This window comes from Elephantulus edwardii, unplaced genomic scaffold (genome assembly GCF_000299155.1).
Source record: "Elephantulus edwardii isolate Elephantulus edwardi_28Jun2011 unplaced genomic scaffold, EleEdw1.0 scaffold00020, whole genome shotgun sequence".
Taxonomy (NCBI): Eukaryota; Metazoa; Chordata; class Mammalia; order Macroscelidea; family Macroscelididae; genus Elephantulus; species Elephantulus edwardii.
This window is the reverse complement of record NW_006399770.1, coordinates 4,823,013-4,836,296: the sequence shown is the minus strand read 5'-3', so window position 1 is coordinate 4,836,296 and position 13,284 is coordinate 4,823,013. Positions and strand designations below refer to the sequence as shown.

General features: G+C 43.1%; 1 protein-coding gene across 1 annotated transcript in view; it reads right to left on the bottom strand.

Annotated features, from left to right (window-relative positions):
- Positions 1 to 13,284, bottom strand: part of SLC44A3 (solute carrier family 44, member 3) — a 135,232-nt gene that overhangs the window by 30,229 nt on the left and 91,719 nt on the right. The window lies entirely within an intron of this gene.

Genomic DNA, 13,284 nt, shown 5'->3' with positions numbered 1-13,284 from the left:
TTGGACCTGGAAGCAGTCATCAGAACAGAGCAAGGAAACACTGCATGTTTTAAAATTAAGAGGGGAGTGTGTCAGGGTTGTATTTTCTCTCCTTATCTATTCAATTTGTATGCTGAGCAAATTATTTGATAAGCTAGACTCTATGAAGATAATTGGAGGGAGACTCATCAATAACCTCTGTTATGCAGGTGACACAACCTTGCTTGCTTAAAGTGAGGAGGACTTGAAGCACTTGTTGCAGAAGATCAAGGAAGGCAGCCTTTAATATAGATTGCATCTCTATTTCTCCAAGAAGCTGTTCCTTTTATAGGCTTATTCTCTAATTAATTGTTCACTGTAGAGAGATTGAATAGCTATAGGGAAAGAATACAACCCTGATGCATATATTTCCTAACTTTAAACTATGCAATGTCCCTTTGTTCTGTTATGACGACTGCTTATTCCTCTGTGTATAGGTTTCACAAGAGCACAAGTAAGTGTTGTGGTAGTCTTATTCTTCTGAATGTTAGCCAAATTTGTTATTATCCACACAGTGAAATGCCTTTGCATAGTCAATAAAACACATATAAACATAAAAAAAACCAAAATATAGATTGCATCTCAATGTCAAGAAAACAAAGATTCTTACCACTGAAACAATAGGCAATATCATAATGGTTGAAGAAGAGATTGAAACTATCAACAACTTCATCTACTATTAACACCCTAATCCACAATTAACACCATTGATATCAACAGTTAGGAAATAAGGAGACGTATTGCATTGGGAAAGTCTTCAGTTGGGGACCTCTCCAAATTATTGAGAAGTAATGATATCAGTTTCAGGACTAAGGTGTGTCTGATTCAGGCCATGGTTTTTCTGATCACTTGCTATGCATCTGAGAACTGGGCAAGGAATAGGGATGACTGAAGAAGAACTGATGCCATTGAGCTCTGGTGTTGAAGAAGAGCACTGGATATTCCACAGACTGACAAAAGAACAGCTTTGCTTCACATATTATAGGTATGTTGCTAGGAGGGGCTATTACTTGGTGAGGGACGTGATGCTTGGAAGAGTGGAGTGTTGGTGAAGGAGAGGAAGACACTTAATCAGGTGGATTGACACAGTTACTGCAGCAATGGACTTTAGTGTTGCAGGAAGTGTGAGGGTTGAACTGAGTAGGACAGAGTTCAGATCTGTCATTCATAGAGTCACTATGAGTCATACTTAACTCTACGGCACTTAACAACAACAATCTGGAGCGGTCTCTTACAACAGATTTTTCCAGGGCAATACATTTTCTGATTTCTTGACTGCTGATACCAATGATGTAGATTGTGGATCCAAGTAAGATGAAATTGTTGACAATTTTAGTATTTTCTCCATCTACCATGATGCTACTCATTGACCTAATGGTGAGGATTTTTGTCTTCTTGATGTCAAGAAGCAATCCATATTGCAGGTGGTTGTCCCTTATCTTCTGCAGCAAGCACGTCAAGACCGCCTCACTTTCACCAAACAAGGTTATGTCATCTCCATAACTCAGGTTGTTGATGAGTCTCCCTTTGATCCTGATGCCACATTGCTTTCCATAGAGTTCAGCTTCAGGAATAATTTCTTCAACATACAGATTGAATAAGTATGGAGAAAGAATAGAACTCTGATGCACACCTTTCCTGATTTTAAACCATGCAGTGTTCCATGCAGAGGTGCCTTGAAAGAAAAGCCTGGCGATCTACTTCCAAAAAAACCAGTCACTGAGAACCCCGTGAAGCACACGTCTGCTCTGATACATGAGGGATCCATGAGTCAGAATCCACCTGATAGAAACCCTTTTCTATTGTTTTAAAAATTCTTGTTTTCAGGAGTGGTACTCTTCAGAGAAGGAAGTCAAAGGAAGTGAAAGTAATTTGTGCCAACACTCAATTGTCTCCAGGGAGGTTTTCCTGATGGGCTGAGTGCCCCTGGCATAGCTTTCCCTTTCTTTCTGTCAACAAAAATTAATTGTCTCTCCCAGAAGAGGGAAGGATTTCAAGTCAGGAAGGACGTCAGAGTCCAATCTAAGAGGAAGGCACATCACAGGGCCTTAACCTGGAGGATACAGAGAGTACTAAGACCCGCTTGGTAAAGCAGGCCTTTGGGCCTCGCCCTCCTGAGTAACACATCCTTGTAACACGCCCAAAGCAGGTGGGAGTTCGGCTCCAGAGAGACTGCTCCCACAGAAGCCACATAAAGACACAGCCCTAAGCCCAGCAGCTTCTGAGCCGTGCACCAGGAAATATGAGGCCACAGTTTGTTTATCCCCCAGACAGTCTGGGGCCTCTGACAACTAGGTATCTCCATTCCTTTCTATCTAAAGCCAGGGTAGGAGCATTTGCCATGAAACAGCTGGGCTGTAGGGATTACCACTGTCTATAAATGAGCCCTAATGCAAACTATCATATTGACACAAATGTGGATTTCTTTCTAAAACATGCACACATGGAGGAGTTCTCCAGAGCTCTCGCCATCAGCTGGCTGCCTCAGAATAGCTTCCTCCCAGGCTAGCTGGGAAGGCACGAGTCAGAACCATTGCTATCTTGAAAGAATGTCAGCTTGGATGTACTGCTCATAATTGGTTCAAAACTTGGATAAGGAAGAGGGAAAACAGTTAGTGAGGCTACCAGTCGTGGCAACCTCAACTCTCAAAGACCTGTGTTCTTTTAAGAACCTTTCCATCATTTCCATAATCTAGTTAAAGAAATTGCACAATATCATTACTTCTTTCCCCCTCCCCCTGAGAGGCTGCTCTGGGGATAGAATCATTGAAGATTTGCCAGTTGGCTTCAGATGAATGAAAACTTGACATGTAAAAGTCATAGACAGCCTTTGCTATTGATGGGTGGCAAGAAAGAGGGCTATTGAAACAGAACTAGTTGCAAGGAAAGGGGAAGAGAGACTCTAAGATGTTACAAAATTTAATTTGCCACAAAAGTTTAAAAGACAGACATGGATTATCTTCAATGAAGGAAAAAAATATTGGCAGGCAGTGTGGGACAAGAGGGCAAAGGGGCTCTAAGGTGGAGAGGGGACAAAATGTGCCTTATTTCCAAATGGTGGCAAGTATTTCTCAGCTCTGGACTTGATAGGATTCTTTGGACTGTTCTAACTGATCTATGTGATTGTTAGAGAGACAGGAAACCACAAACATATCTGATCAAGAAGGGAAAAGTTGTGCTTTTGTGTAGTAGGCCTCATTTACGCAGAGGCCAACATATACATAACAGACCACATACAGAAAGATTGAACTCGCCCTCTCCTCTCCTCAAGTCTCTGGGCATGAAATGCTGCAGAGATTCATCAGACACTCAGAAACCAGCTACCATCAAACCAATTCAGACCCATAGTGACCCCAGTGACTTTGTGTCAAAGTAGAGCTGTGCTCCATGGGGCTCTCAGTGCCTGGGTGTTTAGAACAGACATGTTTTCCCTCTGAAGTGTCTCTGGATGGGCTTGAAGCTCCAAGCTTTCCATTATCAGCTGAGAGGATTAACCATTTACACCAGCCAGGGACTCCAGACAGACACGCTGCTATTTTATCTTATCAAGATAGAAAGGAGACTTGAAGACTGAGCATGACATGGTGACTAGTATTTCTCCAAAATCTCTGAAAGCATGTCAGCAGTTATTGGAAGTAGTTGGCTATAGATAGAAGGCTTTGTGGATGCACAATCTGAGGCCACGCCACAATATTTTGGAGTCTCAGGAGGGGCAACATTAAAAACATTCCTAGGGGAGCTCTGGTGGCCTAGTGGCAAGAAGCTGCAACTACAATCCCAGAGGTGCACGGTTCGAATCCACCAGATGCTCTGCCGGGGAAGGAGGGGCAATCTCCTCCTGTACCAGTCAGATCTGATTTGACGGTACACGCACACAAAAAGAATAAAATTTAAAAAAAAAAAAAACAAAAAAAAACCCCATTCCTGATCTTTGGGATTTCTTGCTATGAATAGGGAATATAGGGAAAACAAGGAAAAGCAAAACCAACAAAACAAAATGATCCTGTCATCTTGGAACACAAAAGGAAAGTGAACAGTTCACTCTCCCCACAACCCTTCATGTCCACACAAAGCAGCTTACGATCTCAGGGAAGCTTGCCTGGACTTGAGCCTGGGCATGAAACACAGGGTCAGATAGCTTCGCAAGGGCAGCGGAGCTCACGGAGCCCAACCTCCTGGTTTTACGAAAGCTCAGTAAGGTTATGTGACTCACAGCAATTACACACAAAAGGAAATGGGGAAGCCAGATTTGAACTCCTGCTATACCCCTCAAGAGATTGTAAGAGAAATGCTGGTTCTTGAAATTTCTGACCTCAGCCCACAGCTCACCAACAACCAAACCAGAAACCACTGCTGTTGAATCAATAGCAACTCATGGTGACCTCTGCTGGGAAACACTGCACGATTCAGGATCAGGGAGTACAGCAGAGATGCATCCTATCTCCCTATCTTTTCAATCTGTATGCAGAACAGATCATTTGGGAAGCAGGGCTTTATGAGGAGGAATCTGGCATCAGGATTGGAGGAAGACTCATCAACAACCTGCACTATGCAGATGACACAATCTTGTTTGGTGAAACTGAAGCAGACCTGAAGTGTTTGCTGCAGAAGGTCAAGGACTGCAGCCTTCAGTATGAATTGAAACTCAACATCAAGAAAACAAAGATTCTCACCACTGGGCCAATTAGCAGCTTCATGATGGACAGGGAAGAGATAGAGATTGTTGATAACTTGTGATTGCTCAGTTCCACAATCAACACTCTTGGTACCAGCAGTCAGGAAATCAAAAGATGTATTGCACTGGGAAACTCTGCTGTCAGAGACCTCTCCAGAGTACTGAGGAGCAATGATTCAGTCTGGAGAGTAAGGTGCACCTGATCCAGGCCATGGCCTTTGCAATTACTTGCTATGCATCAGAAAGCTGGATAATGACAATGGATGATAGAAGGAGAATTGATGGTTTGAGCTGGGGTGCTGGAGAAGAGTGCTGAACATACCATGGATGGTCAGGAGAACAAACAGTTCTATCCTGAGAGGGTGAAACCAGGCTTCTTCCTGAAGGCAAGGATTTTGAGGCTCCATCTCACATACTTTGGACATGTGGCCAGGAGAGACCAGTCCTTGAAGACACGATGCTTTCAAGGGTGGAGGGACAGTGCAGGAAAGGAAGACCCAAGATGAGATAAATCAATTCAGTGACTGGAGAAATTAGGTGTGTTGGAGATGATGAGATTGGCTCAGGATAGGATAAGTTTCAGAGCTAATGTACGTAGGGCCGCTATGAGTTGCAGGTGACTTGATTGCACATAGCAACAACAAACAATAAGTCTTAGTGGAAACTGATGGCCTTATATTTCTTCCATAGAGAGGCTAGTGGATTCAAACCATTGACCTTCTGGTTATTTCTTTGTATATAAAACACTAACGACATCACCAAGGCTCCATTCACCACCTACATTCATCTCTGATTTCTCTTACACAAGAAACAAAGACTTGAAAAGCAATACATGCTCTAAATAATAAAACAATATATAAAGCAAAAGCAAGGGGCTAAGAGATGTGAAATGCAGCTGAACAACACAATCCACTGAAAGGAATATTGATTATATTCTCTCCCCAAAGTGCAAAACCACCAACTCTGCATGAGCACACTTGCAAGTTTTGTACTATTACCAGGTGACCTTCAGAAGCCAGAAAAGTGAAATTGAGTCCACAGGAAATTAGGTAAAACACTGATTTGTGGCTATTACATATTTTGTAAGTTTTAAAGCACTTGATTAATAACTAACATGTTGGCAGTTCAAACCCACCCCATGACTCTAGCGGAGAAAGATATGGTAATCTACTTTTGTAAAAATTATTGTTTTGCGTACCACTGAGTTAGTTGTGATTCACAATGGCCCTTGTAGGGCAGAACAGAACTACCTCAAAATGGTTTTCTAAGGTATAATCTTTAGGAGACCAGATCAGCTGGATTCACATTACTTATCTGTGGTTAGCCAATGAGTGCCAAGAAAATCCTACTGGAAAGTTCTACTCTGTCAAATGGAATCACCTGGAGTTGAAATCAACTCCTTGAAACCTAACAACAACTCATTCACTCTCTACTGACTAGTAAGAAGTTGGTGTAAAAATGAAAATGTCTGCAGTCCTGCCATTTGTCTGTTAGGACCGAAAGAAAGGTCTTGCCAGAATGTTCAGACTAGTTTGGAACCATCAGGAAAAGTCCTGTGACCCACCAGTGGGCTCCAAACTCAGAGGCACAGTGAAGTAAAACCAAGGCCATAGTCATGGACTAATGCTTACGGCCAAAGTAGACAAGAGATGTGGACTTGGAGAAATTCTTCCCTAAGAAACTATGTGTGGATTCTGTAGAAAACAATAAAAGGTGTGCTGCTTTTAAGGATGAATTATCATAGGATCACCCTGAGTTTGGTTTGGCTCCATGGAAACGAGTTTTTCGTTGACCGATTATCATAAAGAGTGGATAGATAATGAATACTGCATTGGGACAAATGAGGGAAAGAATAGTTTAAAAGAAAAATGTGATTAGGTATTATATGTATAACAACAGTCCAGAATACGGGGTGCATTGCAAAGTGGACTAGGGGAGGTTGTAGGGAAGGGAGGGAAAACATTGTGCAACAATGAATGAATATTAAAAAGAAAAAAAGAGAGTGAACTGGAGGGGTGGGAAGGGGAGGAAGGAACACGTGCAACAACGAATGAATGACAATCTAATTTTTGTAAATGTTAAAATTGCAATAAAAAATAAAATGATAAGTAGGTTTTTTTTAAAAAAGTGCTAAAGAGCAAGGAATAAGTTTAATGGCTAAGGTGTGCCTGACCCAAGCCAGGGTATTTTCAATTGGTTCATATGTGTGTGTGAAAGCTAGACAACGAATAAGGAAGATAGAAGAAGGCTCCTTATCTAGATACTGCTGATAAAGACTATTAACTATCCCATGGACGCCTAAAGATAAACATCCATTTTGGAGGCCATGTAACTTGGTCCTTCAAGGCTCCTTCAAGGCACGGTTGGTGGAACTTGGTCTCATACACTTTGGGCATGTTGTTATGAAGGGCCAATCCTTGGAAAAGGACCTCATCCTGGGAAAGGTGAAGGGTCAGAGAAAGAAACACAGACCCGCAAGGAGATAGACTAACCGGTGACTACAACAGGCTTGAGCTTGGTGGAGACCGAGGCTGGGGCAGGACCGAGCAAGGTTTTGATCATAGGATCACTAAGAGTAATACTCAAACTGACAGCATCTAACAAGGTGCAGGGATCTCCGGTGGCCTAGTGCTAAGAAGCGGAGCTGCAATCCCAAAGACATTCATTTCAAATCCACTCTGCTCTGAGGGAGAAGGATGGACAATCTCCTCCTGTGCAATTTACTGTCTCTCAAAAGTCACCAGAGGATCAGCTATGGGTTGGTTCCAACTCGATGGCAAACAACAACATGAAATGTCTCCTAATTTCCAGGGGTTCTATATTAAATTGTGTCCCTATAAAATATACATAGGACTTTGTCTCACATATTGTGGACATGCTCTCAGGAGGGCCCAATCCCGAAGAACGAATCATGCTTGGGAAAGTTGAGAGTCAGCAGAAAAAGAGGAAGACTGTCAATGAGATTCATTAACCTGCCGGATGCAACAATAGACTGGCACACAGCAGAGACTGGACAGTTGCCTCCTGTTGTGAGTTTGTTGAACTCTAACAATAACCACAAAATAAACGTTGACATTCTTTTTTATTTTTTTTTATTTTATTATTTTTGTGGGAGTGTACCGTCAAATCAGATCTGACTGGTACAGGAGGTTGTCCCTCCTTCCCCGGCAGAGCATCTGGTGGATTTGAACCGTGTGCCTCTGGGATTGTAGTTGCATCTCCTTACCACTAGTCCACCAGAGCTCCCCTAAACGTTGACATTCTAATCCCTGTACTTATAGATATAACCCTGCTTGGAAATACCAAACCAGTTGCCACTGAGTTTATTCTAACCACTTGTGTTCAGAACATCACTTCTCTGCAACGTTTTAAAGGCTGTGCCTTTTAGAAGCTGACTACTGAGTCTTTCTCCCACCGTACCTCCGGGTAGGTTCAAACTACCAACCTTTTGGTTAATAGTCAAGTGTTTAACTGTTTGCACCACCCAGGGACTCCTTTTATAGAAATGAGTTTTCCTTTCTGTTCTTTAAGGTGACTTGGTGGCTTAGTTGTTAAGCACTAGGGTGCTGACTGAACCCGCCAGCTGTTCTGAGGGGGCCAGATGAGACCATCTGCTTCTGGGAAGATCCATGGCCTTGGAAACCTGATCTGGCCGCTCTACTCTTCCTATCAGATCACTCTGAATCAGAATTGACTGAATGGAAAAGGTCCATTTTAAGTGTTCATTAGCTCTTACCTGAGTAAGCTAGGTTCTGAGTAAATTCTGAGTTCTTAAAGGACAGATTAGACATAGAGTGCATCCAGAAGACGGCAGACAGTAGGTGAAGATTGTCTACAAACCAAGGAGTCAAAGGAGGTTAGAACTATTTGTAGGAGGGCATCTAGGCTGCTTAACATCTGATTTGGACTTTGAGCTTCCTATATCCTAAGAAATTCCTAAAGAGCTATTTCTCTAGGGAACTAAGTCTTCAAATCAACAATGGTCCTTTTGTGGAGCAGCTTTGTATTGCTTTTACATAAATGTCATCCACATGCCTCCTATCACCCCCGCCCCTTCTTGTTGTCACCACCTTGAAGGCTCATGCTTCCATTAAGCCAGGATCACCACGGTCCTTTCCCTATAACACCCGGGCTCAGCAAACAAATCCTACAAATGCAATAAGCAATAAAAGAATAGTTGTTGGATGTCTAAGTCTGTGTTGTGTACACATGTGTTTGGTTCAGCGATGTACACAGTCGGCATTTATGATGTAACTAGATGAGCAATGAGAAATGATGAGTCTGGGGTCTCATCTTCCACTCCGCAAGGGAATCAGTAATCAGCATGCAGCCTCAGGCTGGGTGTCAATAAAATGGAGCTCTTGCCTTCACCCGTCGCCCAGGCTCAGTGAAGACAGCTGATGCTTTCAAAGAGCGATGGTGAAACACAACCAGCTCTTTGACATTAAATAAAGAAGAGCATCTGGGTTTCGGCAGTAACAAATGGGTAACATTCTCTTTTTGCACTTCCCAGCTCCTCATCCCTAAAACAATGAAAATCAAATAGTCCTCAGCTCTTTGAAATCTGATTTCCAGAACTGGAGATGCCAAAACTTCCCTTAGTAACTCATTCCAATGCCAGGACATTTCTCAAAAGGCAAATCTAAAGTCTTTTCTCACTAATTTATACGCATATCCCTTTTCTGCTGCCAAATGGGATGGGAAGAGATTTGATTACCATTACACAATAACCATCTTTACTGTCAAAATTCTTTTCCCACTTCCCTTTTTCTTCCCACTCGGCTTTTCCATATTTAATTTAGACCAGAGGGACTCTTCTTTCCCCATCACTATCCACATCAAGTCATCTGCTTTCCTTCTTTCACACTCTATTAAACTCTGGGCACCCCTGGTATCTATGTCGGCTGGGGTTGCCTAGATCTGTCCCAGTTGTTTTGAGGTGAAGCTCCCAGGACAGCTGGTTAGACGGCCCTGTGCACAGGCGTCATCACTGGCATCTGTGAGACCCCTCTTTCTGTCTGACCCACTGACTCACTGTGGGAGCTGGATCAAAGGTACCTCAGCCTTTTCGTGATCCTGACACAATCACTCCCACTGCACATCTGTTGTAAGAATGTCTCACCCTTGCCGCGGTAATTACTGTGCAGTTAATAGCTACACGACTAAAGGATCTTAAAAAGAGTTTGAATTCCTAAGGAAAAAAGTTCAAAATTTCATTCATTGCCATCAGAATGGAGTCATCGCTTGACCCTGCAGCTGATTTTCTGGAGGCTGTAAATCTCACAGGAAATTGCCCACCTTTCTCCCACAGAGCCGCTGGTGGATTCAAACCTCGAGTGAGGAGCTCCTTTTTGCATTAGCAGTGCAACTCCCTATGGGCCAGGCTGCCAGGACTCCCTAAGGGAAAGGGTGGTGTTGTGTACTGTTGAGTAGGGACTGACTCATAGCTGACCCTCCAGCAGGTTTTCAGAAGCAGCTAATCGCATGGGAGGAGACTGCTCACTTTCCTCTCACAGATTGCCTTTAGGATGGCAGTGCAACTCCTTACCACTAAGCTCCCAGAGCTCCTTAAGGGAAAAGGTCCTACTAAGTTCATAATATCCCCACTGTCACTGAGTTTAGTCCAAATCAGTGATTCTTTGGGTGCCAGAATTGAACCGTGCTCAATAGGACTTTTCAGTGGCTATAATCTTACAAAAATGAGCACCAAGTCTTTCTTCTGCAGTACCATTGCTCTTAAACAGTAGTCAAGTGCAAGCGGTTTAAGGGGAGGGAACGTCAGGAGGCAGAATGCATGTCCCTTAGGGTAGAGAAAACAAACAGGAAAAAAAAAAGAATGATTTCCAAAGTGTTTTAGCAACGGAAGTCTGCCTTCCTATGAAACTTACTGTGGAATTCCACTCCCGAGGCAGGGGAACTACTTCAGCTGGGAGGGGCATGGGTGGGATCAGGGTGATAGGAGCCCTCCCTGGCAGCATCCACAAGACAGCCCTCAGTTTCTATGGAGCAATTTGGTAACCATAAGTGAAAGACGGATAAGAAAATAACGCGAATTTATGTAATACAATGAAAAAGAAATAAAGCAACCTTCAAGCTCATTGCCACCGAGCTGGGACTTGCTCATTGCTGACTCACCGGTGGCTTTTCAGAGGCTGTAAGTCACACGGGAGGAGACTGCCCATCTTTCTCCCAGGGGGCCACTAGTGGATTTGAACTGACATGGAGGTGCAGTGTCTGGGTTAGCAGTGCCATTTCTCAGGAACTGCACCAAAGGACATGGCAAATAAACCACCACGGCTACATGGTGGACATATTCTGTGTATCAGAATATGTGCGTTGCTTTGTATTTCTTAGCTATCGTGATGCTTTCCTTTGTTATTTCAAGTGTTTACATTCTGTTGTTGTTGTTGTTATGTGCCGTCGAGTCGCTTGCAACTCATAGCAACCCCATGTACAACATCCCTAAACTCCGCTCTGTCCTGTGCCAATCGCACCATCTCCGACACTCCCATCCCAATTATCCTAGTCACTCAATCAATCCACCTCATAGAGGGCCTTCCTCTCCTGTGCTGTCCCTCCACCCTCCCAAGCATGATGTCCCTCTCCAAGGACCGGTCTCCCCTCACAACATGTCCAAAGTAAGTTAGACGGAGCCTCAGGATCCTTGCCTCCAAGGAGCTACCCGGTTTAACCCTTTCCAGGACAAATCTGTTTGTTTTCCTAGCAGTCCATGGTATTCTCAATACTCTTCTCCAGCACCACAGCTCAAAGGCATCAATTCTCCTTCTACCCTCCTTGGTCATTGTCCAACTCTCTGATGCATAACAAGTGATTGCGAAGACCATGGCCTGTATCAGATGCACCTTAGTCTCCAGAGAAATACCATTGCTCTTCAGTACTTTGGAGAGGTCCCTAACAGCAGACTTTCCCATGGCAATGCGCCTTTTAATTTCCTGACTGCTGGTGCCAACTTTAGAGACATTGATCCCAACATAAGGAACTACCATCAGCTGATGTGTTTGGAATCACAGAAACCATGGAAGCTTCATATATAAGTTATTAGATGGAGGGCTGGTCAAAGGGAGATAGATGGGAAGGGAGGGGGTAGAAGTGGATGGGTATCCTGGTGGATGGTGGAGCAGGGAAATAAGTGGGTAAAGACGCGTGTGAGGAAGGCAGGGACAACACTGACACTAAAGTTAACTCCGCAATAAGGGATATACCTTTAACTTGCTGGTCTGTCTGATACTTCTCTAAATCTGAACATTCACATTAAGACAGACTAGGAAGAAGAATTGGCTATCCACTTCTGAAATAGCAGGCCTCTGAAAACCCTATAGTTTACATTCTACCATAGTTAATACATTATTATACATGTCCGAAAAATCTTTGTAGAGTAAGTTAGGTTTTGTATACACATATGTGGTTCTAGGGACCACACCACAACCACAGGGGGCGCACGCCTCTGGGGGTTGGCCTGACTTGCTGTATTGCTGTGTTGTTGTTAGGTCCTATTGTTGGGTCAATTGCAACTCATAGTGATCCTATGAACCTTGTCCTATCCTGAAACATCTTCACAATATCTGACATGCTCAAACTCATTGTTACAGCCATTGTGTCAATCCAACTTATTGAGGGTCTTCTCTTTTTCTAACTCTCCACCTTTCCTAAGAACTGGCCCCTTTTGACAACATGCCCAAAGTATGTGAGAGCCTTGACTCTATTTGTCCCACAATTCTTAAGAGCCTCGTGGTGTGTTGCTGTTGTAGCTGGTAACTGCTGTTGCATCAATGCTCAATTCATGACGAGTCCATTCACAATGGAGCAAAACCCTGTTCTGCACCATCCCCACGATCGGCTGAGGAGGTTGAAGACTGTGGACTGTTGTCAGTCACAGGGCTTTTCCTTGTCAATTTTCAGAAGCAGATGGTCAGACTTTTCTTTCTAGTCTGCCTGAACCTGGAAGTTTCATTTCACCAACACGCACACTTCCACTGACTAATGCATGGGCTACCCATGAGCTGTGCTGGGCTCTCTGGGTGACAGCTGAGACTATGAACACTGACCATCTCTGTATTCCACATACACCAGCTTGTAGAATCCCAGTGAAAAGGAAACACTCTCAAAAATGTACTCCAGGATTCTTCTTTTAAGAATAGCCTTAAGAATAGTGCTTTACTGTAAGAAGGCTGCACTTTTCCCTGAATAATAAGAAGCATTCTAAATACCACTTACCAGGCATTAAACATGATGGTTTAATCAGCCCCTTTACTTCTAATGGTGCATTTCTTAGGAAGAGGGGCAATAATAAGAAGTGCTTGTTACAGAGGATTGTCTGTAGACATTTGACATTCTAAAACTGCCTGTTGGCTTACAATAACACTGTTTTGTGCAAATTTGACTAGGGGTCTTTAAGATTTCCTAAATTATCTACAGAAAAATAAAACATATATTTAAACTTCCATCAACTTGAAAGACTGTAAAGAAGAAAACTTGAAGTAAAAAAAAATCACAGTATGTAATTTTTCTTCTGATTTTCATAAGGGATATTTATAGCTTGAAAGGGAAGGCTGGTAAAACATAAAAATTAG